Source organism: Bidens hawaiensis, unplaced genomic scaffold (genome assembly GCF_021521415.1).
Source record: "Bidens hawaiensis isolate Kalapana, Puna unplaced genomic scaffold, B.hawaiensis_p1.1 tig00022575_1, whole genome shotgun sequence".
In the NCBI taxonomy this organism is placed as follows: Eukaryota; Viridiplantae; Streptophyta; class Magnoliopsida; order Asterales; family Asteraceae; genus Bidens; species Bidens hawaiensis.
In genome coordinates, this window is record NW_027493523.1 from 146,771 (window position 1) to 173,946 (window position 27,176).

The 27,176-nt window shown below is 40.0% G+C and overlaps 2 pseudogenes; both read right to left on the bottom strand.

Moving 5' to 3' along the window:
• Nucleotides 1–5,610: 5,610 nt before the first annotated feature.
• On the bottom strand, nucleotides 5,611–9,037 carry LOC143565883 (protein PLASTID MOVEMENT IMPAIRED 1-RELATED 1-like; annotated as a pseudogene).
• A 13,867-nt stretch (nucleotides 9,038–22,904) lies between these two features.
• On the bottom strand, nucleotides 22,905–26,315 carry LOC143565884 (protein PLASTID MOVEMENT IMPAIRED 1-RELATED 1-like; annotated as a pseudogene).
• Nucleotides 26,316–27,176: the final 861 nt, after the last annotated feature.

Sequence of the window (27,176 nt, forward strand, 5' to 3'; positions counted from 1 at the left end):
GGCCTGGTCACTATCAGCCGCTGCCTACCCACCAACTACCAGCAGGGCACGTGCGCAGGCCACAGTTGGTAGAACAGGAATACTATTCAGCAGGCCACACCTCCTTGGAAACCTACATTCGGCTATAAATACCACAAATGGTATGACCATCTCATCTTATCATATCTTATCACATTATCATCATATTATACCTGATATCTGCTCTAGCAATCTCTTAATATACTTTTATATTTAAAGAGCAATCTAGTCTGATTCTCACGCCGGAGGGTGGTCACAAGGAGGAACCCCCCCCTTCTCAGTGACAAGCTCACGGTGTCTGTTTTGGAGGTTATCAGAAGAACCATCTTTGCCGGGTCTAACCCCTCGTGGGAAACATCTATCTAACTCCCAGGTTACCCGTAATCTGTCCGGGGTCCGGTTAGTGTTTCTTCATTGGCGCCATCCGTGCATAAAGCTAGAACTTCATTTTTCTCCAGTTTTTTCAAACTTCTGGAAAGATGGTTAAAGAAACTCCGGTAACCACAACCCCAGCTACGGGGGGGAATACCGGTTACACAGTCTTTACAAACACTACCCCGGTTACCCAAGCCGGGGCAAGTGAAGTAAATTTTACGAACACTACCCTAGTTATCCAAGCTGGGGCAAGTGCAGTAAATAATCGCTCACTGGGATTCACCGATACCCAGTTAGAGAAACGAACAAGACTCCCCCGCAAAACACTCGATGAAGTTAAGGCATGGGCGGAGGCACGTCAGAAGGAATTCCAAGCTGAGTTGGACGAACGCTTGCGTTCCGTCCAACAGGCTGACGAATTCGAAGAATACTTGGACGATGACTCGGAGGAATCCGACTCCGACGCGAACCCTCGCCATAGGGCAAAAGGGAAGCGTAAGGAAACGGACTCCCAACCGAGAAGGCAATTTGGAGAAGCCTTCAAACCAAAAAACACAGGTGGAAGTCCACGTGACTTCTCCAAAACATTCAGACCAAACGTTGCAAATGCGGGAACGTCCAAATTTGCAAGGGACATTGCGGAAGCAATTGCCCCAAAAAGTGCCAAACAAATGTCCAGCATAGGCACATATGATGGTATATCTGACCCAGATGATCATTTGAACAGATTCATAACGGGGGCAACCGTCAGTAGTTGGACGGAACCTACGTGGTGTTACATGTTCCAAATGACGCTTGTTGGGGCTGCTAGAGCGTGGTTCGATCGTCTACCGGTCAACCACATCTACGACTGGGCAGACTTCCAACAGAAGTTTAGCCAACACTTCAGCCAGCAAAGAAAGTATACCGAGGAGCAATGGACAATCCTCAAATGCATTCGAGAGGAAGATGAATCTTTGCTAGACTTCATCACTCGCTTCAACTCGAAGAAGCTTAGTCTGGATAAAATTAGCGAAGATCTTGTTCGCGCTGCTTTTATTCAGGGCGCGAACGACCCAGAGCTCATCCGCACCTTAACGGGTAAAGATGGCATGCCATCCACATGGGATGCCATCATGACAGCAGCTAAACGCTTTGCGGAAACGGAGAAGCAACTGGGTAGAGATCTCCCACAGAGCACAAACCTCTACACCCAGAAAACAAGAGAAGACAACGTCCTTACCGCCCGATTAAACAAAAAGCGGAAGCTAGGCATTTGGCAGTCAAGGGTAAACTTTGACACCTCATCCGGCTTGCAGCATCGGTTAGGCGGAAGGGATAACGTACAGTCAAACAAGAACTCCAGATGGACGCTGCTCACCAAAAGCGTCACCGAGATATTCGCCACTGAGGAGCTCCCATGGCCAAAGCCTCAAATAATCCGACATCGTCACAATGCTGATTGGAGCAAATACTGTGATTTTCACAGGACAAAAGGCCACAACACCGAAGAATGCATAGACGTAAAGGACATGGTCGAAGCATTTGTCAGAGATGGGACGCTCGCGCACCTCGTGGCGCAATGAACGCTGAGCAGGCTGATGCGTGTAGAACCCCAGCAGGGGAAAACACGAATAAAATTACAGCTTCAATGTGGAGACTACATGCTGCGTAAAGAACGAGATCCCGAACCAGGTGCGTATCGGCTCGATGGCACTCCCATCCCAACAACATGGAAGGGGGCTCATTTACACAGTTTGCATGTAGATCAATTCCAAATTTGTAAAGAAAAGGCCAAGAGCCACTTCTAATGGAAATGATTCTCCTTAGAACATCGACGCTGATGATTTTACGTTTATACTTTATGAACTATCAACACTGATGACGGTCTTCACCGCATACATAAGTGTGAAAGTCGTTGCATGGGGAAGGCGGCAAAACCCGCATAAACCCAAAAAAAGGTATTGGTGATAGTCTTATAAAAAAGGTATCTTACAATACTAATAAAAGAAAATGTTAAAGCTTAGGTGTTAAGCCTACATTCCTTTTATTTCCTAATCTTTCATCTAATTCATTCTAGCTGTCCATGGGTCATGAGTCAAAACCATTTTGTCAATTGGGTTATAACATAGTGTTGACTTTATTTGTTATTAAGTTAAATATCATTTTTCATATCTATGGTTTGATCAACTACACAACTTTAATACCCACATAAGTAATTTGAGAATGATAATTAAAATAAGACCTTATTTATTTTTATCATTTAACACTCGTGTACTACACGGGTTCAAAAGCTAATGTTTTACATATGAGCTTCTCCTTAGAGTATTCCCATCCGAACCTCTATATTTATCTCTATAAATACACTAAAACACACCAATGCTTTCAATCAAATAATATTTTTTTAAATCTTTATCATCTTTTCTTTCTCCACTCACTACCACTTGCAAAAGAAATAATACATTGGCCCTCTAAGAGCATTCTCATTCAATTCTCCATCTCCATCTCCATCTCCATCTCCATCTCCATCTCCATCTCTATAATTACACTAAAAACACTATTTTCTTTCTCATTTTCAATTCAATAATACTTTTTTATACTTTTATTATTACCTTTTCTCGCTCATTCACTCACGACCACTTTCAAAAACATTAAAAAATTATAGAAATGAACAGTACGCTTCTCCAAATTTAACCATAAACAGTAACATTTTCTCACAACCATTTTAACCATCTCTTAAAAATGAAGAACCCCACATAATTTGGAGAATCCATTAGGAATGCTCTAAATCATCTATATCTATACCCTATATGATTTCAAACCATTTAGATCATTCTCATCCCACCCCCTATCTCCAAACCAAAAATTACACTAAAACTTACTTTATTTTCTCTATCCATTTCAATTAAATAATACTTTTTATACCTTTTATCATTACCTTTTCTCTTTCCTTCACTCACAACCACTTTCAAAATATATTAAAAAATTATAGGGGATGAACAGTAACTTTTCAAATATACAGAAAATCACTACTTTTTCTAAAATATAAAAACTCTTCACTCACAACACCTTGAATCACTCTCTAAATTATAAAAACACCCCTCACGTAATATGAGGGGTTGGATGAGAATGCTCTTACAGCTCTATAAACACGTTTTACAGCTCTCCAAGCCAATCTTGAATTCCCACTCATGTGAAAACCCTCTCCCATTTTCAATCTCCATTTTCTTCGGAGTGTTCTGGTTGCTTCTTCCTCCGCATTGTCTGTTGCAGATCTTCAATTTTTGTGGAAGCAAAAGTCAGATCGACTCGAAATTAACCAAGACTCATATCAAGTTGTTAACCATAGTTTATCTTTGCTTATACCTTGTTGAGTAAGTGTATTCTTTTCACATGAATATATAAAACAATCTAGTTTCAATTCGGGGATGTGGGTCCGAGACTGGGACCAAACATCATAAATTCTTGTGTCATCTTTTATCATCATTATTTTCTTATTGCATGTTTATATCGTTTTTCTGTCTGTGGTGGTTCTACAACACCACTTGGAACTTGGCATTTATAAGTCACAATAATCATATAGGATTAATAATAAAATTGTTTAGGTTAATCTAAAAACGCTCGTACCTACAACAATGGCCAAATAGCAATCACATTCACAAAGATATACAAATCAAAATCAAACACAAAGATGAAGATCAATCATTTAATTGGATGTATATAATTAATTAACTACTGAACCTGATAAAAGTAATGGAATTAATGGATAATATACAACTCATGGTGCTAATCTTCAGATACTACCTTCAGAAAGATATCATGACCCATCACATAGTAAATACTAAACACATAATAAATACTAAACCGCGCAAAATCAGTTACTAAAAACACTATTTCAGTGAATAAGCGAAGAGAACAATATCATAATAAGTTTTATTCTTCGTTTATTCATTGAAAAGCTATATTTGAAAATTTAACTTTTAAAAGGATATATGTGAGATATTAATTCTATTCGAGAAAACAAATTATTACTATATGAAATCACATTAAGAAAAATAAAAGCACAGATCTAAAGAAACTTGATATGAATAATCATGAAAACAAACAGAAATATACCTATACGAAAGAGATGATCGAAAATTGAAGCTTGGAAATACATCATAACTATTTCCCATACTCCATAGATGTAGACCAGGAAGCAATCAAAGTTCATCACGTCCACACAAACTATAAACCAGAACAGATCCTTCAATCTTAACAAATCTAGCAAATGTTCATTAAAACCATAACAAAGTAACAAATTGATGAGTTACAAAGCAAAATAAATCGATTCCTGCGAGGTATATGAAAAAATTTCAAACCTTATTCAAGAGCCGATTGATGTCTGTTTTCACTTTGAAGCAGAAAAGTGGATGGATTTCACCCGATTCAAGGTTACGAAAGTGGATCGATTCACCAGATTGAAGCAGAAAGAAAAGTGGATCGATGAATGGATAGGTCTGTTGTGTTGTGAGTGAAAGGTATGTATTGTTAGGGTTAGGTCAAGGACAAGACAACCTTTTAATGCAAAAAATAAATATAAAAAACGGGGGATAAAATCTAGTAAAATAATATGCTATTAAGCATTCTCATTCGAACCTTTATATTTATCTCTATAAATACATTAAAACTCACAACCACTTTCATTTAAATAACATATTTTTTAAGTACACCATTTTGGTTAAAAACTCATCATTTCGGTACCATAAATAACACGACACAATCCGTTTAAAACACACCCTCACATTATGACCTTTTTTCTTTTGTTGCAAATATACATACATAATCAAACTTCAAAATCATCACGTGATGAGTTAACATGAAATGAAAATAAATCGGCTGAAAACCAGTCACTAATGTATATTGTTCATCAACTGGCTCCCAAATGAAACAGACTTTCAACATATATGAATCAAATCCACTGCTTCAAGAAACAAGCATCCATGTACAGTTTGACTCTTGTTAATGTATGCCACTATATACTCTTTACAGTGTGTGGATTAATAACTTACTAGAAAATTACACAACCACCAGAAGTTCACACCACTCCAAGAATTAGACACCATATACTCTTTACAGTGGGTTTGGTTTTAAACATTAGTTAAAAGTAACAAAACATTTGTTACATAATTTAATGATGTCCAACTAGCACAACCATTGGACAACCAAAAACTTATAAGTGTATTATAGTACCATCATCAACATAACTTTATACAAAACCTGCACCACTAAGTAACTTAACCGTCTCGTTAGCGATAATAACATTCGGGTTCCTTACCGGTGGCTCCGCCTTCGCCTTACCTTTACCCTTTGATGATATACTCCACAAACTACCACTAGACTTATCATCAACTTTTGACTTCATAAGTGGATGTTTTGCATTTTTCTTTCCCATCCCATTCGCAACCAACCATCGTGATCCCGCCTGTTGCTGTTTCGCATTTGAACCCCATATCGTGAACCCCTTCTTATTTGACCCCGGTTCAGGTTCAGGTCCGGTTTTCACACCCGCGAGATGAACCTCTGTGATCTTGAACTGAGGAACCGGTTCACTTTCTTCAACCAAAACTTTCTTTTCTTCAACCAAAACTTTCTTTTCTTCCTCTTTTTCTTCGGGTTTGTTAAATAATGAATAAATAGAGCTGTAAATTTTCGGTTTTGGTGGAACGAAAACGCGCTCGACTTGAACGAGAGCGAGCATTGGAGTGCCAACGGGCTCGAAGTTTCTTAACGGATCACGAAGCTGAACCATCAACGCCACGGTGAAATTATTACCCAAAAGACCGCCTTTTTTCGAACCTTTGCCTCGTCTTGCACGCATCAAATCACTCGCATGATGAGCAGCGAGGATTCTCGAAGTTCTTTCGCTGATTTCATCACCATCGTCGAGTTCACCAGAATCCAGTCTCATCCATTCATCAAGCGTAACTGATAAACCCATTATCCCATCAATATCATCATCACCGTTACCATTACCGCCACTTTTGTTCTTGACATCCAACAACTGCAACCCACCCGTTCCTTCCAAACCCAACGACCCGTCTAAATTTACTCTTTTGCCCTCGAGAGCCGAGATTTCGCCAATGGATTGCGGGCTTATGTTTGAAGGTGCATCCTTATCTGACATGCCAGACTGTATTCTTAACCCCTCGATCGATAAAGCTTCGATCTTGTTCATTGCTGATGGAGCAAGATCCTCTAGTGACACGTATTCTTGATCCGACCCACTCGTTTCATACCCTTTTGACCCGTGGCCTGTTGACACTTGTCCAACCATTGGCTCATGCTGCAATGAATGTTTCATGCACAATATATGGTTATAACTTATAAAACATAATTTTATAAAATGCACAAATAGTCCCTGTGGTTTGACCATATTGCAAGTTTGGTCACTAGATTTTAAAAACTGCAAACTTAGTCCAAACTTGGTGGGAGTGTTGCAAGTTTAGTCCCCACTGTTAATCCAAGTTTTTATCGAAAAAGTGATGTCATGTGTCATTCATGTGAGGGTAATTGTGTCTTTCCAAATTTGAAAAAGTTTGCACTTTTTAACATTTGAGGACCAAACTTGCAATAAGATCAAACCACAAGGACCATTTATGCAATTTTTTTTCTAGTTTTAATTAAAATCCAAAAAGAATTGTTGCAAGAAACATAATATGCGTACCCGTGTGGTGCCTCCAAAGGCGGTGTGGAATCCGAAACAATTTGTTGCATGGTTTTACCAGATATATCTTCTAAAGGCATGAGTTTATTTGCTTGCATTGAAAGCTTTTTGATACCAACCGAAGCCAAACTTTGTAACACATCCATTACACCCGAGCCCATTTCCGCAGGCACAACAACCGGGCTAGAAACCTGCATAATTAAGTTCCCGCCACTTTTAGCATTCTTGAAAATCTCAGGGCTCATTGACCTCAAGAACCCTCCGTTACTGGTCTGGACAACGGGCCTAACCCTTCCCCAAGTGGAGGAAGATCAAGTGGCTCGTCAGGACACAGATCAACCGGACCACCCGACTCACTCGGTGAACCCTGAAAGATATTCTTGTTTAGACCCCACTCACGCATCAAAGCCTCCGTCTCCATGTCTTCCAAGATTGTTGCTTTTGTTTTCGTTTGTGGCTCTTCGGTTGTTCGCCTCAATATATCAACATTATCATCATCATCATTATTATTATCGTCGTCATCGTCAAGATTGAAGTTGAATAAAGAAGAACCGTTAGCCATGGAATCTTTCTCGAACTGTTTTAGCAACTGCCCACGTGGCGAGTTTGACTCGCTTTCAGAAGTTGAACCGAAGGGACCGCGCTCTATCCCAAGAATGTCTAAAAAATCATCAGCGACACTTTCGGTAACATAATCCAAATCGAGTGATTTTCGTTTCTCGTTATAACCGATTTTAACCTGCAAATTTCCAGTTTCTTTAGTATTTTCATTTTCTTCTTGAGAATCAGATTCTTCTTTCAAGTCCATTACATTATTTAAAGCCAACTCCAATTCTCGCAAGAGTAAATCTTTATCACCAAATTCTTGTTCTTTAGTTTTGCTCTCGGTTTGACTTTCGGATTCTTTGACCAGTAAAGATTCTAAAGTTTCTTTATCTGGTTTTACATTTTCCTTTGTGGGATATTCAATTCCCTGCTCGATGACAGAAAACGCACCGTCGGGAAAGTTTGAATCTTGATTTGAGGGTTCGGATGTTTCATAGTCAACAGAAATGATTGACTTTTCATCTTCTTCTTGGAGTTTCTTATACAACACACTAACCGATTCAGAAAGATCCGACTTTGATACCGGCAAAACCTCATCTTCCACAGACCGAGAACTAACATGAAGACTTTCACCTCGCTTGATTTGACTTTGACTTTGACCAGATGTCTTTACAGGAGATTTGACCACACCGTCACTATTTCCGACTATCAAATACCCAAAACTAACATTCAAAGTCGCACCTTTCGCCTTTCCCGATAACCTATAAGTAGTAGTCCATTTTCCCGAGCTCTTTTCATCCTCGAGCTCCTCTAGCGTAAGAGGAAGTAATCTAGTGAGGTCAACTCTATGTTTACCTAAGTCAACGTCGGGATCACCAAACACGGATGCATACAACAAAAAGTGTTTTGCTTCATACTTAGCAGAGTGGTGGGGCCCGCTTCTGCTACCATAAACCAAGCACGTGTTGGTCAAAAGCTCCTCAAACTGAGCTGCACCTTGCGAAACTTTGACCGGTCGAGTGGTCAACTCACCGTCACGTCTCTTCCACTTAACGCACGGTGTAACATTATCAAAACTTGTAGGAAGTCCTTCGACCGAATGAACTTGAAGTGTAAAACAACAGTTAAATCTTTTGTTGCGGATATAGTTAAACGATTTAAATGTGTTCCAACCCCAAATTGATTTCTTGTCCTTACTGTTACTGTTGCCTTTGGACTTTGACTTTGACTTTGTTTCGGGTAGTTGAGGTTTTGAAAGCAGTTTTGATCGGTTAGCGGTTGAATTAACGGTTATGGGCTTTGGTTTATCTGCATATAAGGCTTTACTCAAAACATCAATATCGTTTAATAATATATCGTTTCTTGAACTCTCGCCACTTCTCTTTGTGAGCTCATTTCTTGACATCGTTCTCACGACCTAAACAATTTATCCAATGTCAAAATTGTTCGGATTATGAAGGCTTTATGTGCATGGAGGAAACAAAAGGAATGTGCAGGTTTAATTAATAGTTAAGTGGCCTAATTATGTTTCTTGTTTATCAAGTAATTCGCTCGTGTTATTAATCTACAAATACCCTCATTGTAATTGTAATCTTTGTTCGAGCTTAATAAAAGACAGTAGTGTACGTAGGTCACCCTCACCGAACCACGTTATACTGCACGTACTTGATTTTCTCATTTCTGCATGTTTAATTCATTTGTGCATTGTGTGTTGGTTTTCCGGAGGGGTATAAACAAGCCAAGCCACTCGCAATCGGCTTGCAAAAAAGCACGAATCAAGCTAAGCTTAAATTAGGTCGAGCCTAAAAATAAGCTTGTTTAATAAACGAGCTCGAGCCTAAGCTTCACTTATCAAGCTCAAGCCAACTCACGAGCCTAAACGAGCTTATTGCTTATATAACCTTTTTTTATACATTTATATATATAAAAATTATGATGAAAACAACTAAATAATATATATTATGTTACATATAAAATTAAAATTAAATAAATATACACAGAAATAATAAAAAGAATATATCAAAAAAGAACTAATAAATAGTAAATGAGCCAAACTCGAGCCATAGAAATGGAGCTCGAAACGAACTATACCCGGTCTTGGCTGGTTTGCACCCCTAGTTTGACAAAAATTAGGTAAACCCTCTCATATTATGACTTGATTACAAATCTGATTTAAAGAAACTAAGATTCTATGGAAATTGATTATTGGAATGGATTAATGATTAAAGTTAAAATATAAAATACTTGCCTTGATGAATATGTGGAGATGAAAAACATTAAATTGTTGAAGAAGCTTTCTTTCTTTTCTTAACAGATGGAACAGAACAGAGAGATCTTTGTCTGAGATAGTCTAATGTTAAAACATATGAAACATGTCTGAAACACACGCTATTGTTATTCGGTGACCTCTGCTTGTTTCTTGTATTACAAATTGACCCTTGTAAGGCTTGTATGTTTACAACTTTGTTATTATTAATTGGTATAAAATGGACCAAAATATTTCAAACGAAACCCGATCTAAGAGAACCTGAACCTAAACCCAAAAAAAAATAAATAAATAAATAAAGAATCGTAGTAATTCTAGTTGGTTCTTGGTTCTAGGTTTTGGGTCAAAACAAAATAGATAAAAGAAATTTTAACTTTTTTGTTTGTAGAGTGAAAACTTTCTTTTTTGTGTTTAGGTCACCGCACTTCTCAATTGGAGAGCCCCGTTGCTTCACTATGGTCAGACCATGTTGTCTTAATCAAGCTCACGCTGGCTTCAGAGTGTGGTATGGTCGTTCCCACAGGAAACCAACCGCCGGTTGCCACTTGGCAGTCGTTGTGCCACCACAAGAGCAGAACTCTGTGGCGTAACACATGGTAGGATGAAAACTCGGGTGGGCTCAAGATTCGAACTGACAACCTTACAAAGTCAAAAGATCGAACGTGAAGATTGAAGACATTTATGTTAAACATTTTTTATTATTATTTGATTATTTGCGTTATAAGCAAAGAAGAATATGTTGTTTTAATTTTAGCATCATAGTTTTCTAAATTGTGTGTGTGTGTATTAAATACTCGAAACCCAATTAACCCAACCTGAAAAAACTCAACCCCGAATTACCCAAACCTGAAAAACCCGTGAGAAATTTGGGTTGGGTTTCGGGTCAAGATTTAAAACTTTGAAACCCAAAGAACCCGACCCGAAATCCGAAGAACACCCCTACCTGGTAGATGATTATGTCGATTTAGTAGGTGAATACAGAGTGTGTATGATACATGTCCAAGTGACCCAGTCAAATGGCCAAATAGTTGCAATTATAATCAGCTCCAATGAAGGGAGAAATTTATGGGTTGTATACTTGTATAATGTTGTCTAAAGGAAAATAGGGAGTCGAATATTATCTAAATTGTTCTTGTAATTGGAGACTTGTCAATTTGAATTGGTTTAAATTTGAGTTCTAACCCTTCTTGAATTAGGTATTTTATTTGAGTAATCGAGTCATTTGGTTGAGTTCAGATTCTACACTCTATCAGTGTATGCACCATTAAAAAATAAACAATAAAAATAAAATTAAAAATACAAAACTGTAATATAAACATAAGGGCATTGGCTTTAACTTCAACACATAAAACGTTTATTGTCCTTTCTAATGTGGTGTAGTGATCGGGAGTTTGAGTTTCTCTCAATGGAGACCCAAACTTACAACACTTTGAGGGGACATGGGTGGCTCAATGAAGGAAGACTGGGATTTTTGTGATTCGGGTTTTACCACCAGTGAGCCTTCGGGTGGGTAGGTTTTCCCAAAAACTGGAGATAACTTAGAGGCGCTTAAAGGCTCCGTACGGTTGTGTTGGGCCAGCTAGCGGTGACCTTTAGTCATTAGATCACTCCGTACAAAATACTTAGGTATTCTATGTTTGTTGGCCGTTCACATAAAACATTTATCTAACCACTTACCCATCTATATTTCTCTATTTCACTATATATAATCAGCACGTGTAAATAATACACATTTTTTTTGTCATAAATTGGATCCCACCTCTGTTACTAAAATATTGAAATTTAGAGGCCACAAACAATTTTGGTTGAAAACAAACCAAATATGTAAAACATCAAATGATTTAGCCCAAATATGCTTTTAACTTGTCGTTTTCACGACAAATCAGCTCGACGCGCGGCTGCATCCGGGCCAGGAGAACCCGAAGCTCATTGCTTAGCCTACCCTCCTGGTAGCTAGCCATGGCTTCCCCCAACGCACCACTAGGAGCAGCGTGACGAGCCCACTCCACGCACTCCACAGGGGTGCGAAAGGTTGTTCATCGGCGAATGTTCCATCGTGGAACATACACTTCATTGGAATCCGACACTGCAAAAAACAAAGAGCAGTTAGGAAAAGATGATTGAAAAATATAAAATAGGCCAAAAGAACCCTACGCACCTGTAGAGTCAATTACAGGCCGATAACCGCCGAACCCATCACCTGAACCCAAGGGAAATCCATCCAAGAGGTCAGGCAGATGGGAAGGTGGCAGAGGTTGGCGATACGCCCCATGCATACCTGAAGGATCGGCCGTCGTTGCCGATGACGGAGGAGGCATGGTAAAGGCCGCCGCGGTCGCCGCTGCGGAATCCGCAGCAATAGTAACCGCCGGCTCGGTGAAAGATGCCGTAAAAATGGCACTCACAGCCGGCGGTGACGTCATCTCAGCTGGAACAGTCGGCTCAATGGAGTGAGCAACTGAACCAGCGGAAGCAGGCGCAGGCGCCTGGGTCGTCGCCTCAGGTAGGCTGACCAAGCCTACCGTCATGGGCGGAGTGCTCTGCGCTCCACCCTGGAATGCGTCAACATCCACGCCTGCACAAAGAAGAAAAGTGTTAATGATATTAAGCTATGAAGTTAAAGATAAAGGAAGTTTGTACTTACGGGTTTTCTTGAGCCTAAAGGTACGGAGAGGCGGGGACGAACCCGATGGAGCCGGCCTCTTTGCGCCGCTCACCGTCGTCGTCTTGGGCTCTCCGGAGGTGACAGTCGCAGCCTCCGGAGCGGTGGTCTTATCACCACCGGGATTCCCCGCCACCTCTTCGCTCTCGGTCTCCGAATCAGACCGAGGCACCGGATCGGCAGTGGAGGCCACCTTCTCCTTCCCCTTCCCGCCGGCAGCCTTCTTCTTCCGCACCAACGGAGGACCATCTGCGGATTCCTCATCAGAACATACGATTAGAGGAATTCCAGCAAAGGTTTCAACATTGAGGGGTCGAGGGTTGAATAGCGCCTTACCTGGCCGCCTGGCGCTCAGGATCTCATGGCCTAGCGGGTAGACCTCCACGAACCGATCCGCCGTTTGTTCTAGGATGGGCAACTCGTTCTCGTCTAGAGCGCGAGTACCCATCCGAGCGGGACCGTCAGCCTCCCGCGGGTACATGAGCGACTGCAAGTCGTTCCCCGCTGAAATAAACAGGAAAGAAGTTAGAAGAAATTCAAAATCAACAAAAAGAAACAAAGCATACCGTAAGGAACAGAGTTCGAACCGTATTAAAGGACGATTGAGATCTTTTGCGCATCCTCCTCCTTCCACACCCGGCTCATCCCCAGCATCACCATCCCGGACTCCGCAAACCGGTAAACCGGAGATTGGACTCGGGATATCTTCGAAAACCATTCCGCCTCCTCGTAGTTGGAGGCGTGAAGGCTGGGAAGTGCTTGCCCGTTCTTGAATTTCATGGCAAGGGGGATGGCGCGAGCGGAGATGTAGAAGAACTCCCGCTTCCACGAGCGAAGACTGCGCTCGGTTGCGCAAATCTTTAAACCCTTAATCCGGGTTATCAACGTATACCACCCCTGGATGCACCTCCAAGTGTAGAAGGTCATCAGGCGGTCAACATAGGGCTCAATGCCCAGAATCCGGCACACCCACTCGAAGTGCCGAATCTTGGCAATCGCCATCGGGTGCACCTCGGTCAGGTGCACACCGTGCCTCTCCAGGACACGGTACACAAACTTTGTCAATGGGAACCTAAGATTCCCATAAACAAAGAATGCAGCATATACCCCGATCTTGCCTCTGGGGGCATCGTACACCGTCTGATGGGGTTCAGGAAACTCAGGCTCGAGAGACTCGAGCATGAACTTCCTGACGACGTACTGGTACAGATCGACAGGCAGAGCACACTGGCACTCGCCAGCAGTACTCTTGTCATCGGCTGTAGATTCGAGATCACGAGACGACATCTTGCAAAAGAGAGAAGAAAACGATTTCAAGAGAATGCTCGGCTGAAAGATGAGTATTCGCCGGAAATCGCTTAGAAGATGAAGAGAAGAGTGAAAGTGTGAATTACAAAGAACCCTCTCCCCCTTTATATACTAATCGCAATTAATGCGATGCATTTAATGCGGAAGAGAGAGAAATCGAAGGTGCAATGAAACTATGACACGTGGCAAAGAGCAAGCTGGCAACAGCTATTGACAGGACGCATACCATTAATTTCGCGGCCACGCGCCCGAAAAATTGCGCCCACGCGCCTGAAAAAGCGTCTGGAATGACCATGTACTGTCACGTCACCATAACTTCCTGCACGTCCTGACACAGTCAGAAGAAACCGTCGCACGACGTTTCAGAAGTTTGGACTGTTCTTATCCTTTCACCAACTCTTCGAATTTCAAAAAAATTCAAAAAGATTCAAAAGTAAGCGGGAAAATACCCCTTACCTTGGCAACCAAGTAACCGTAAGACGGATGCGGGTACAGTGTTAAGGCAAAACCCTTCACATACCTAGCACCCGCAGGGAATTGAAGCCAAAAATACCTTGGCAACCAAGTAACCGTAAGACGGATGCGGGTACAGTGTTAAGGCAAAACCCTTCACATACCTAGCACCCGCAGGGAATTGAAGCCAAGAATACCTTGGCAACCAAGTAACCGTAAGACGGATGCGGGTACAGTGTTAAGGCAAAACCCTTCACATACCTAGCACCCGCAGGGAATTGAAGCCAAGAATACCTTGGCAACCAAGTAACCGTAAGACGGGTGCGGGTACAGTGTTAAGGCAAAACCCTTCACATACCTAGCACCCGCAGGGAATTGACGCCAGGAATACCTTGGAAGTAAAGTAACCGTAAGACGAGCGCGGGTACAGTGTTAAGGCAAAACCCTTCACATACCTAGCGCTCCGCTGGGAATTGAAACCAAGAAGGATCTTCTGGGCAATGCTTGCGGAAACGGAAATAACATCCCCGCATAGCGGGAACGTCGAGAACTACGTTGTTTGAAGCTCCAGGATGGAATTGGTGGTTTTAACATAATTGATCACTATGTTCAAAACTACCAAAACCTCATGGAGAATCCACACAAGTGGGACTCAACGCTCCTGACTTGCGAGGAGGTTACAGACCTACCCGCATCATACCCAAAGATCAAGCAGGAAACTCGGGAATTTCTGCAAGTGACAAGGACTTCCGCGGGAAGAATCCCCAAGGAAAACCTTAAAAAACCCTTTTCAAAACCCTTTGCTTAAGTCCAAAAGTTCACCTCACTTTATTAAACACTCATGAGAAGAACATTGGACTGGGGGGACTTGAAGAGGTAGGTCCCAGCAGAGCCCAGTTGGACCCGCAAGACTCAACTTGAAAAGGGACGTCTGCGCAGAAACCAACTGGATCCGCAAGACCAACCATGCTCAGAGACGTGACGTCCTTACGCGCAGTACGCAAGCTGTTCCCGCAGGAAATGCCTCCCAATGGTGAAGGACTCTGCCTGTTCCCGCAGCTGCGGATACAAGCCATCAGGGAAGGCCACCCGCGCAGCAAGGCTACACGCACAAGGCACTTAGCTCTCAATCACTCAGTGTCACCTGAAGGAATGAGCAAAGCCGGGAACAATCCCGCACAAGGGCGGGAGGGGGAATACTCCCGCCCAAATAAGCCAGTCCGTACGATACGGGAAGATCTTCTGTACTGTACCTGACGAGGTATGGGCAAAAGATCTGACTAAAGATACGACAGCTTATTGACAACAGTATGGCGAGCAGCATGCTCCTGTACTGTATGTCACTATTAGCCGCTGCCTACTCACCAACTCCTGTCATACCACGTGCATAGCCGGCAGTTGGTGGAAAAGGAATAATATACAGCAGGCCTGGTCACTATCAGCCGCTGCCTACCCACCAACTACCAGCAGGGCACGTGCGCAGGCCACAGTTGGTAGAACAGGAATACTATTCAGCAGGCCACACCTCCTTGGAAACCTACCTTCGGCTATAAATACCACAAATGGTATGACCATCTCATCTTATCATATCTTATCACATTATCATCATATTATACCTGATATCTGCTCTAGCAATCTCTTAATATACTTTTATATTTAAAGAGCAATCTAGTCTGATTCTCACGCCGGAGGGTGGTCACAAGGAGGAACCCCCCCCCTTCCCAGTGACAAGCTCACGGTGTCTGTTTTGCAGGTTATCAGAAGAACCATCTTTGCCGGGTCTAACCCCTCGTGGGAAACATCTATCTAACTCCCAGGTTACCCGTAATCTGTCCGGGGTCCGGTTAGTGTTTCTTCATTGGCGCCATCCGTGCATAAAGCTAGAACTTCATTTTTCTCCAGTTTTTTCAAACTTCTGGAAATATGGTTAAAGAAACTCCGGTAACCACAACCCCAGCTACGGGGGGGAATACCGGTTACACAGTCTTTACAAACACTACCCCGGTTACCCAAGCCGGGGCAAGTGAAGTAAATTTTACGAACACTACCCCAGTTATCCAAGCTGGGGCAAGTGCAGTAAATAATCGCTCACTGGGATTCACCGATACCCAGTTAGAGAAACGAACAAGACTCCCCCGCAAAACACTCGATGAAGTTAAGGCATGGGCGGAGGCACGTCAGAAGGAATTCCAAGCTGAGTTGGACGAACGCTTGCGTTCCGTCCAACAGGCTGACGAATTCGAAGAATACTTGGACGATGACTCGGAGGAATCCGACTCCGACGCAAACCCTCGCCATAGGGCAAAAGGGAAGCGTAAGGAAACGGACTCCCAACCGATAAGGCAATTTGGAGAAGCCTTCAAACCAAAAAACACAGGTGGAAGTCCACGTGACTTCTCCAAAACATTCAGACCAAACGTTGCAAATGCGGGAACGTCCAAATTTGCAAGGGACATTGCGGAAGCAATTGCCCCAAAAAGTGCCAAACAAATGTCCAGCATAGGCACATATGATGGTATATCTGACCCAGATGATCATTTGAACAGATTCATAGCGGGGGCAACCGTCAGTAGTTGGACGGAACCTACGTGGTGTTACATGTTCCAAATGACGCTTGTTGGGGCTGCTAGAGCGTGGTTCGATCGTCTACCGGTCAACCACATCTACGACTGGGCAGACTTCCAACAGAAGTTTAGCCAACACTTCGGCCAGCAAAGAAAGTATACCGAGGAGCAATGGACAATCCTCAAATGCATTCGAGAGGAAGATGAATCTTTGCTAGACTTCATCACTCGCTTCAACTCGAAGAAGCTTAGTCTGGGTAAAATTAGCGAAGATCTTGTTCGCGCTGCTTTTATTCAGGGCGCGAACGACCCAGAGCTCATCCGCACCTTAACGGGTAAAGATGGCATGCCATCCACATGGGATGCCATCATGACAGCAGCTAAACGCTTTGCGGAAACGGAGAAGCAACTGGGTAGAGATCTCCCACAGAGCACAAACCTCTACACCCAGAAAACAAGAGAAGACAACGTCCTTACCGCCCGATTAAACAAAAAGCGGAAGCTAGGCATTTGGCAGTCAAGGGTAAACTTTGACACCTCATCCGGCTTGCAGCATCGGTTAGGCGGAAGGGATAACGTACAGTCAAACAAGAACTCCAGATGGACGCCGCTCACCAAAAGCGTCACCGAGATATTCGCCACTGAGGAGCTCCCATGGCCAAAGCCTCAAATAATCCGACATCGTCACAATGCTGATCGGAGCAAATACTGTGACTTTCACAGGACAAAAGGCCACAACACCGAAGAATGCATAGACGTAAAGGACATGGTCGAAGCATTTGTCAGAGATGGGACGCTCGCGCACCTCGTGGCGCAATGAACGCTGAGCAGGCTGATGCTTGTAGAACCCCAGTAGGGGAAAACACGAATAAAATTCCAGCTTCAATGTGGAGACTACATGCTGCGTAAAGAACGAGATCCCGAACCAGGTGCGTATCGGCTCGATGGCACTCCCATCCCAACAACATGGAAGGGAGCTCATTTACACAGTTTGCATGTAGATCAATTCCAAATTTGTAAAGAAAAGGCCAAGAGCCACTTCTAATGGAAATGATTCTCCTTAGAACATCGACGCTGATGATTTTACATTTATACTTTATGAACTATCAACACTGATGACGGTCTTCACCGCATACATAAGTGTGAAAGTCGTTGCATGGGGAAGGCGGCAAAACCCGCATAAACCCAAAAAAAGGTATTGGTGATAGTCTTATAAAAAAGGTATCTTACAATACTAATAAAAGAAAATGTTAAAGCTTAGGTGTTAAGCCTACATTCCTTTTATTTCCTAATCTTTCATCTAATTCATTCTAGCTGTCCATGGGTCATGAGTCAAAACCATTTTGTCAATTGGGTTATAACATAGTGTTGACTTTATTTGTTATTAAGCTAAATATCATTTTTCATACCTATGGTTTGATCAACTACACAACTTTAATACCCACAAAAGTAATTTGAGAATGATAATTAAAATAAGACCTTATTTATTTTTATCATTTAACACTCGTGTACTACACGGGTTCAAAAGCTAATGTTTTACATATGAGCTTCTCCTTAGAGTATTCCCATCCGAACCTCTATATTTATCTCTATAAATACACTAAAACACACCAATGCTTTCAATCAAATAATATTTTTTTAAATCTTTATCATCTTTTCTTTCTCCACTCACTACCACTTGCAAAAGAAATAATACATTGGCCCTATAAGAGCATTCTCATTCAATTCTCCATCTCCATCTCCATCTCTATAATTACACTAAAAACACTATTTTCTCTCTCATTTTCAATTCAATAATACTTTTTTATACTTTTATTATTACCTTTTCTCGCTCATTCACTCACGACCACTTTCAAAAACATTAAAAAATTATAGAAATGAACAGTACGCTTCTCCAAATTTAACCATAAACAGTAACATTTTCTCACAACCATTTTAACCATCTCTTAAAAATGAAGAACCCCACATAATTTGGAGAATCCATTAGGAATGCTCTAAATCATCTATATCTATACCCTATATGATTTCAAACCATTTAGAGCATTCTCATCCCACCCCCTATCTCCAAACCAAAAATTACACTAAAACTTACTTTATTTTCTCTATCCATTTCAATTAAATAATACTTTTTATACCTTTTATCATTACCTTTTCTCTTTCCTTCACTCACAACCACTTTCAAAATATATTAAAAAATTATAGGGGATGAACATTAACTTTTCAAATATACAGAAAATCACTACTTTTTCTAAAATATAAAAACTCTTTACTCACAACACCTTGAATCACTCTCTAAATTATAAAAACACCCCTCACGTAATATGAGGGGTTGGATGAGAATGCTCTTACAGCTCTATAAACACATTTTACAGCTCTCCAAGCCAATCTTGAATTCCCACTCATGTGAAAACCCTCTCCCATTTTCAATCTCCATTTTCTTTGGAGTGTTCTGGTTGCTTCTTCCTCCGCATTGTCTGTTGCAGATCTTCAATTTTTGTGGAACCAACACGTAGAAACTTGACGGAAATTCCGTCAGTGCCGCCAATGATGTCTTAAGCTGCAAAGTCAGTTGTTTCTAAGGTCTGAAAATTAGTGTTTTAGCGAAACCAACTGCTTGGTGCATGTTCTGACATACGATCTTGAAACTAAACTACCTTTACCCAAAAATATAGTTAATGTATATGCCCTTTAATATACAAAAATGGCTATATATCATTAAACCTAACATGACGTCACCATTTTCGCACTTCGAGAATCACCTGATAAGGTAATGATAACTGATTTTTGTAGTGATGCCTCTCTAAATAATCATCAACCTACAACAATCATTGTAACAGCGTAAGATACACATTTATAAGACAATGAGACATACATATATCTTAGTTAATTACATACCGCCATTCTAATTTTAGGACCTTCTTTTTCATCTCTTTTTCATCTATTCCTGTTTCAATATCTACTAACCATTTTACACTTACACCTATATACCATAAACACAAAAAGAAATAATAATAATAATAATAATAATAATAATAATAATAATAATAATAATAATAATAATAATAATAATAATGCGATCAGCTTAGAGCTAGGATTTTAACCCAAACCCGACTACCGACCCAACTAAACTTGGTTATTCGATTCGTATTATTTCTCCAATTCAAAATTTAATTCGTATTCGTTTTAAAATTCGATTTCAAACCGAATTCACCTAAATATTAAAAACTACCAAAATCACAGGAACACCAAAAATAAATTTAAAGTAAATTGCAATACGACATGGTAAAAGTTTAAAATAAAATATTAATAACATCCACTCCACATCCCATGTCTAAACTTAAAACATTAAAAAAAATACCAATAGGATTTGGGCTTGATGTATGGATCTAATTTAGAATTTATCCCAACAGCCCCAAATACATATATATTTATGTATATATAAAAAATAAAAAAATATGTGGATTTTTATTCGAATTTCGAATCGAAATGAATAAAAAATCGTAAATTCGTATTCTTTATTTTTATGTATATATAACAAGACATATTTTTTATATATACACCCCTACCCTTAGATCATACAAAATACAAGAAACTTGGTATATGAGAAACTTACATTTATCATTACAAAATTCTAGGGCCATTTCCAGCTTCTCAATGGCGTATCCCTCGCTCAAATAACGTAAATCAAGTCTTATAGTGTTCTTGTATTCTTTGTTGCTGCATGTTATCTAATTAGTAAATCTCATCCACATAAGCATATAGAACAATAGCATAATAGTTTAGTAACAAACCGTTCTATAAATAAAGTTGTATTGTTTTCTTCCATTGTTTCTGAATATTCTCTAGATTTATGGGCTATCTACACTAAGATACAAAATTTTCATTAGGCGCCACTACTGTGTTAAGTACAAAGCACACAACCACGCCGTTCAATACAAAGCAATAAACGAGCACGAGAGATTTACATGGTTCAATTAATGTAACCTACGTCCACGGTGCTGCAACTAGGATTTATATTAGGTGTGAAATTACAATGATCCTACTAGAGAGGAGCAAAAGTCAGATCGACTCGAAATTAACCAAGACTCATATCAAGTTGTTAACCATAGTTTATCTTTGCTTATACCTTGTTGAGTAAGTGTATTCTTTTCACATGAATATATAAAACAATCTAGTTTCAATTCGGGGATGTGGGTCCGAGACTGGGACCAAACATCATAAATTCTTGTGTCATCTTTTATCATCATTATTTTCTTATTGCATGTTTATATCGTTTTTCTGTCTGTGGTGGTTCTACAACACCACTTGGAACTTAGCATTTATAAGTCACAATAATCATATAGGATTAATAATAAAATTGTTTAGGTTAATCTGAAAACGCTCGTACCTACAACAATGGCCAAATAGCAATCACATTCACAAAGATATACAAATCAAAATCAAACACAAAGATGAAGATCAATCATTTAATTGGATGTATATAATTAATTAACTACTGAACCTGATAAAAGTAATGGAATTAATGGATAATATACAACTCATGGTGCTAATCTTCAGATACTACCTTCAGAAAGATATCATGACCCATCACATAGTAAATACTAAACACATAATAAATACTAAACCGCGCAAAATCAGTTACTAAAAACACTATTTCAGTGAATAAGCGAAGAGAAGAATATCATAATAAGTTTTATTCTTCGTTTATTCATTGAAAAGCTATATTTGAAAATTTAACTTTTAAAAGGATATATGTGAGATATTAATTCTATTCGAGAAAACAAATTATTACTATATGAAATCACATTAAGAAAAATAAAAGCACAGATCTAAAGAAACTTGATATGAATAATCATGAAAACAAACAGAAATATACCTATACGAAAGAGATGATCGAAAATTGAAGCTTGGAAATACATCATAACTATTTCCCATACTCCATAGATGTAGACCAGGAAGCAATCAAAGTTCATCACGTCCACACAAACTATAAACCAGAACAGATCCTTCAATCTTAACAAATCTAGCAAATGTTCATTAAAACCATAACAAAGTAACAAATTGATGAGTTACAAAGCAAAATAAATCGATTCCTGCGAGGTATATGAAAAAATTTCAAACCTTATTCAAGAGCCGATTGATGTCTGTTTTCACTTTGAAGCAGAAAAGTGGATGGATTTCACCCGATTCAAGGTTACGAAAGTGGATCGATTCACCAGATTGAAGCAGAAAGAAAAGTGGATCGATGAATGGATAGGTCTGTTGTGTTGTGTTGTGAGTGAAAGGTATGTATTGTTAGGGTTAGGTCAAGGAGTATACAAATACAACAAGACAACCTTTTAATGCAAAAAATAAATATAAAAAACGGGGGATAAAATCTAGTAAAATAATATGCTATTAAGCATTCTCATTCGAACCTTTATATTTATCTCTATAAATACATTAAAACTCACAACCACTTTCATTTAAATAACATATTTTTTAAGTACACCATTTTGGTTAAAAACTCATCATTTCGGTACCATAAATAACACGACACAATCCGTTTAAAACACACCCTCACATTATGACCTTTTTTCTTTTGTTGCAAATATACATACATAATCAAACTTCAAAATCATCACGTGATGAGTTAACATGAAATGAAAATAAATCGGCTGAAAACCAGTCACTAATGTATATTGTTCATCAACTGGATCCCAAATGAAACAGACTTTCAACATATATGAATCAAATCCCCTGCTTCAAGAAACAAGCATCCATGTACAGTTTGACTCTTGTTAATGTATGCCACTATATACTCTTTACAGTGTGTGGATTAATAACTTACTAGAAAATTACACAACCACCAGAAGTTCACACCACTCCAAGAATTAGACACCATATACTCTTTACAGTGGGTTTGGTTTTAAACATTAGTTAAAAGTAACAAAACATTTGTTACATAACTTAATGATGTCCAACTAGCACAACCATTGGACAACCAAAAACTTATAAGTGTATTATAGTACCATCATCAACATAACTTTATACAAAACCTGCACCACTAAGTAACTTAACCGTCTCGTTAGCGATAATAACACTTGGGTTCCTTACCGGTGGCTCCGCCTTCGCCTTACCTTTACCCTTTGATGATATACTCCACAAACTACCACTAGACTTATCATCAACTTTTGACTTCATAAGTGGATGTTTTGCATTTTTCTTTCCCATCCCATTCGCAACCAACCATCGTGATCCCGCCTGTTGCTGTTTCGCATTTGAACCCCATATCGTGAACCCCTTCTTATTTGACCCCGGTTCAGGTTCAGGTCCGGTTTTCACACCCGCGAGATGAACCTCTGTGATCTTGAACTGAGGAACCGGTTCACTTTCTTCAACCAAAACTTTCTTTTCTTCAACCAAAACTTTCTTTTCTTCCTCTTTTTCTTCGGGTTTGTTAAATAATGAATAAATAGAGCTGTAAATTTTCGGTTTTGGTGGAACGAAAACGCGCTCGACTTGAACGAGAGCGAGCATTGGAGTGCCAACGGGCTCGAAGTTTCTTAACGGATCACGAAGCTGAACCATCAACGCCACGGTGAAATTATTACCCAAAAGACCGCCTTTTTTCGAACCTTTGCCTCGTCTTGCACGCATCAAATCACTCGCATGATGAGCAGCGAGGATTCTCGAAGTTCTTTCGCTGATTTCATCACCATCGTCGAGTTCACCAGAATCCAGTCTCATCCATTCATCAAGCGTAACTGATAAACCCATTATCCCATCAATATCATCATCACCGTTACCATTACCGCCACTTTTGTTCTTGACATCCAACAACTGCAACCCACCCGTTCCTTCCAAACCCAACGACCCGTCTAAATTTACTCTTTTGCCCTCGAGAGCCGAGATTTCGCCAATGGATTGCGGGCTTATGTTTGAAGGTGCATCCTTATCTGACATGCCAGACTGTATTCTTAACCCCTCGATCGATAAAGCTTCGATCTTGTTCATTGCTGATGGAGCAAGATCCTCTAGTGACACGTATTCTTGATCCGACCCACTCGTTTCATACCCTTTTGACCCGTGGCCTGTTGACACTTGTCCAACCATTGGCTCATGCTGCAATGAATGTTTCATGCACAATATATGGTTATAACTTATAAAACATAATTTTATAAAATGCACAAGTAGTCCCTGTGGTTTGACCATATTGCAAGTTTGGTCACTAGATTTTAAAAACTGCAAACTTAGTCCAAACTTTGTGGGAGTGTTGCAAGTTTAGTCCCCACTGTTAATCCAAGTTTTTATCGAAAAAGTGATGTCATGTGTCATTCATGTGAGGGTAATTGTGTCTTTCCAAATTTGAAAAAGTTTGCACTTTTTAACATTTGAGGACCAAACTTGCAATAAGATCAAACCACAAGGACCATTTATGCAATTTTTTTTCTAGTTTTAATTAAAATCCAAAAAGAATTGTTGCAAGAAACATAATATGCGTACCCGTGTGGTGCCTCCAAAGGCGGTGTGGAATCCGAAACAATTTGTTGCATGGTTTTACCAGATATATCTTCTAAAGGCATGAGTTTATTTGCTTGCATTGAAAGCTTTTTGATACCAACCGATGCCAAACTTTGTAACACATCCATTACACCCGAGCCCATTTCCGCAGGCACAACAACTGGGCTAGAAACCTGCATAATTAAGTTCCCGCCACTTTTAGCATTCTTGAAAATCTCAGGGCTCATTGACCTCAAGAACCCTCCGTTACTGGTCTGGACAAACGGGCCTAACCCTTCCCCAAGTGGAGGAAGATCAAGTGGCTCGTCAGGACACAGATCAACCGGACCACCCGACTCACTCGGTGAACCCTGAAAGATATTCTTGTTTAGACCCCACTCACGCATCAAAGCCTCCGTCTCCATGTCTTCCAAGATTGTTGCTTTTGTTTTCGTTTGTGGCTCTTCGGTTGTTCGCCTCAATATATCAACATTATCATCATCATCATTATTATTATCGTCGTCATCGTCAAGATTGAAGTTGAATAAAGAAGAACCGTTAGCCATGGAATCTTTCTCGAACTGTTTTAGCAACTGCCCACGTGGCGAGTTTGACTCGCTTTCAGAAGTTGAACCGAAGGGACCGCGCTCTATCCCAAGAATGTCTAAAAAATCATCAGCGACACTTTCGGTAACATAATCCAAATCGAGTGATTTTCGTTTCTCGTTATAACCGATTTTAACCTGCAAATTTCCAGTTTCTTTAGTATTTTCATTTTCTTCTTGAGAATCAGATTCTTCTTTCAAGTCCATTACATTATTTAAAGCCAACTCCAATTCTCGCAAGAGTAAATCTTTATCACCAAATTCTTGTTCTTTAGTTTTGCTCTCGGTTTGACTTTCGGATTCTTTGACCAGTAAAGATTCTAAAGTTTCTTTATCTGGTTTTACATTTTCCTTTGTGGGATATTCAATTCCCTGCTCGATGACAGAAAACGCACCGTCGGGAAAGTTTGAATCTTGATTTGAGGGTTCGGATGTTTCATAGTCAACAGAAATGATTGACTTTTCATCTTCTTCTTGGAGTTTCTTATACAACACACTAACCGATTCAGAAAGATCCGACTTTGATACCGGCAAAACCTCATCTTCCACAGACCGAGAACTAACATGAAGACTTTCACCTCGCTTGATTTGACTTTGACTTTGACCAGATGTCTTTACAGGAGATTTGACCACACCGTCACTATTTCCGACTATCAAATACCCAAAACTAACATTCAAAGTCGCACCTTTCGCCTTTCCCGATAACCTATAAGTAGTAGTCCATTTTCCCGAGCTCTTTTCATCCTCGAGCTCCTCTAGCGTAAGAGGAAGTAATCTAGTGAGGTCAACTCTATGTTTACCTAAGTCAACGTCGGGATCACCAAACACGGATGCATACAACAAAAAGTGTTTTGCTTCATACTTAGCAGAGTGGTGGGGCCCGCTTCTGCTACCATAAACCAAGCACGTGTTGGTCAAAAGCTCCTCAAACTGAGCTGCACCTTGCGAAACTTTGACCGGTCGAGTGGTCAACTCACCGTCACGTCTCTTCCACTTAACGCACGGTGTAACATTATCAAAACTTGTAGGAAGTCCTTCGACCGAATGAACTTGAAGTGTAAAACAACAGTTAAATCTTTTGTTGCGGATATAGTTAAACGATTTAAATGTGTTCCAACCCCAAATTGATTTCTTGTCCTTACTGTTACTGTTGCCTTTGGACTTTGACTTTGACTTTGTTTCGGGTAGTTGAGGTTTTGAAAGCAGTTTTGATCGGTTAGCGGTTGAATTAACGGTTATGGGCTTTGGTTTATCTGCATATAAGGCTTTACTCAAAACATCAATATCGTTTAATAAATATATCGTTTCTTGAACTCTCGCCACTTCTCTTTGTGAGCTCATTTCTTGACATCGTTCTCACGACCTAAACAATTTATCCAATGTCAAAATTGTTCGGATTATGAAGGCTTTATGTGCATGGAGGAAACAAAAGGAATGTGCAGGTTTAATTAATAGTTAAGTGGCCTAATTATGTTTCTTGTTTACCAAGTAATTCGCTCGTGTTATTAATCTACAAATACCCTCATTGTAATTGTAATCTTTGTTCGAGCTTAATAAAAGACAGTAGTGTACGTAGGTCACCCTCACCGAACCACGTTATACTGCACGTACTTGATTTTCTCATTTCTGCATGTTTAATTCATTTGTGCATTGTGTGTTGGTTTTCCGGAGGGGTATAAACAAGCCAAGCCACTCGCAATCGGCTTGCAAAAAAGCACGAATCAAGCTAAGCTTAAATTAGGTCGAGCCTAAAAATAAGCTTGTTTAATAAACGAGCTCGAGCCTAAGCTTCACTTATCAAGCTCAAGCCAACTCACGAGCCTAAACGAGCTTATTGCTTATATAACCTTTTTTTATACATTTATATATATAAAAATTATGATGAAAACAACTAAATAATATATATTATGTTACATATAAAATTAAAATTAAATAAATATACACAGAAATAATAAAAAGAATATATCAAAAAAGAACTAATAAATAGTAAATGAGCCAAACTCGAGCCATAGAAATGGAGCTCGAAACGAACTATACCCGGTCTTGGCTGGTTTGCACCCCTAGTTTGACAAAAATTAGGTAAACCCTCTCATATTATGACTTGATTACAAATCTGATTTAAAGAAACTAAGATTCTATGGAAATTGATTATTGGAATGGATTAATGATTAAAGTTAAAATATAAAATACTTGCCTTGATGAATATGTGGAG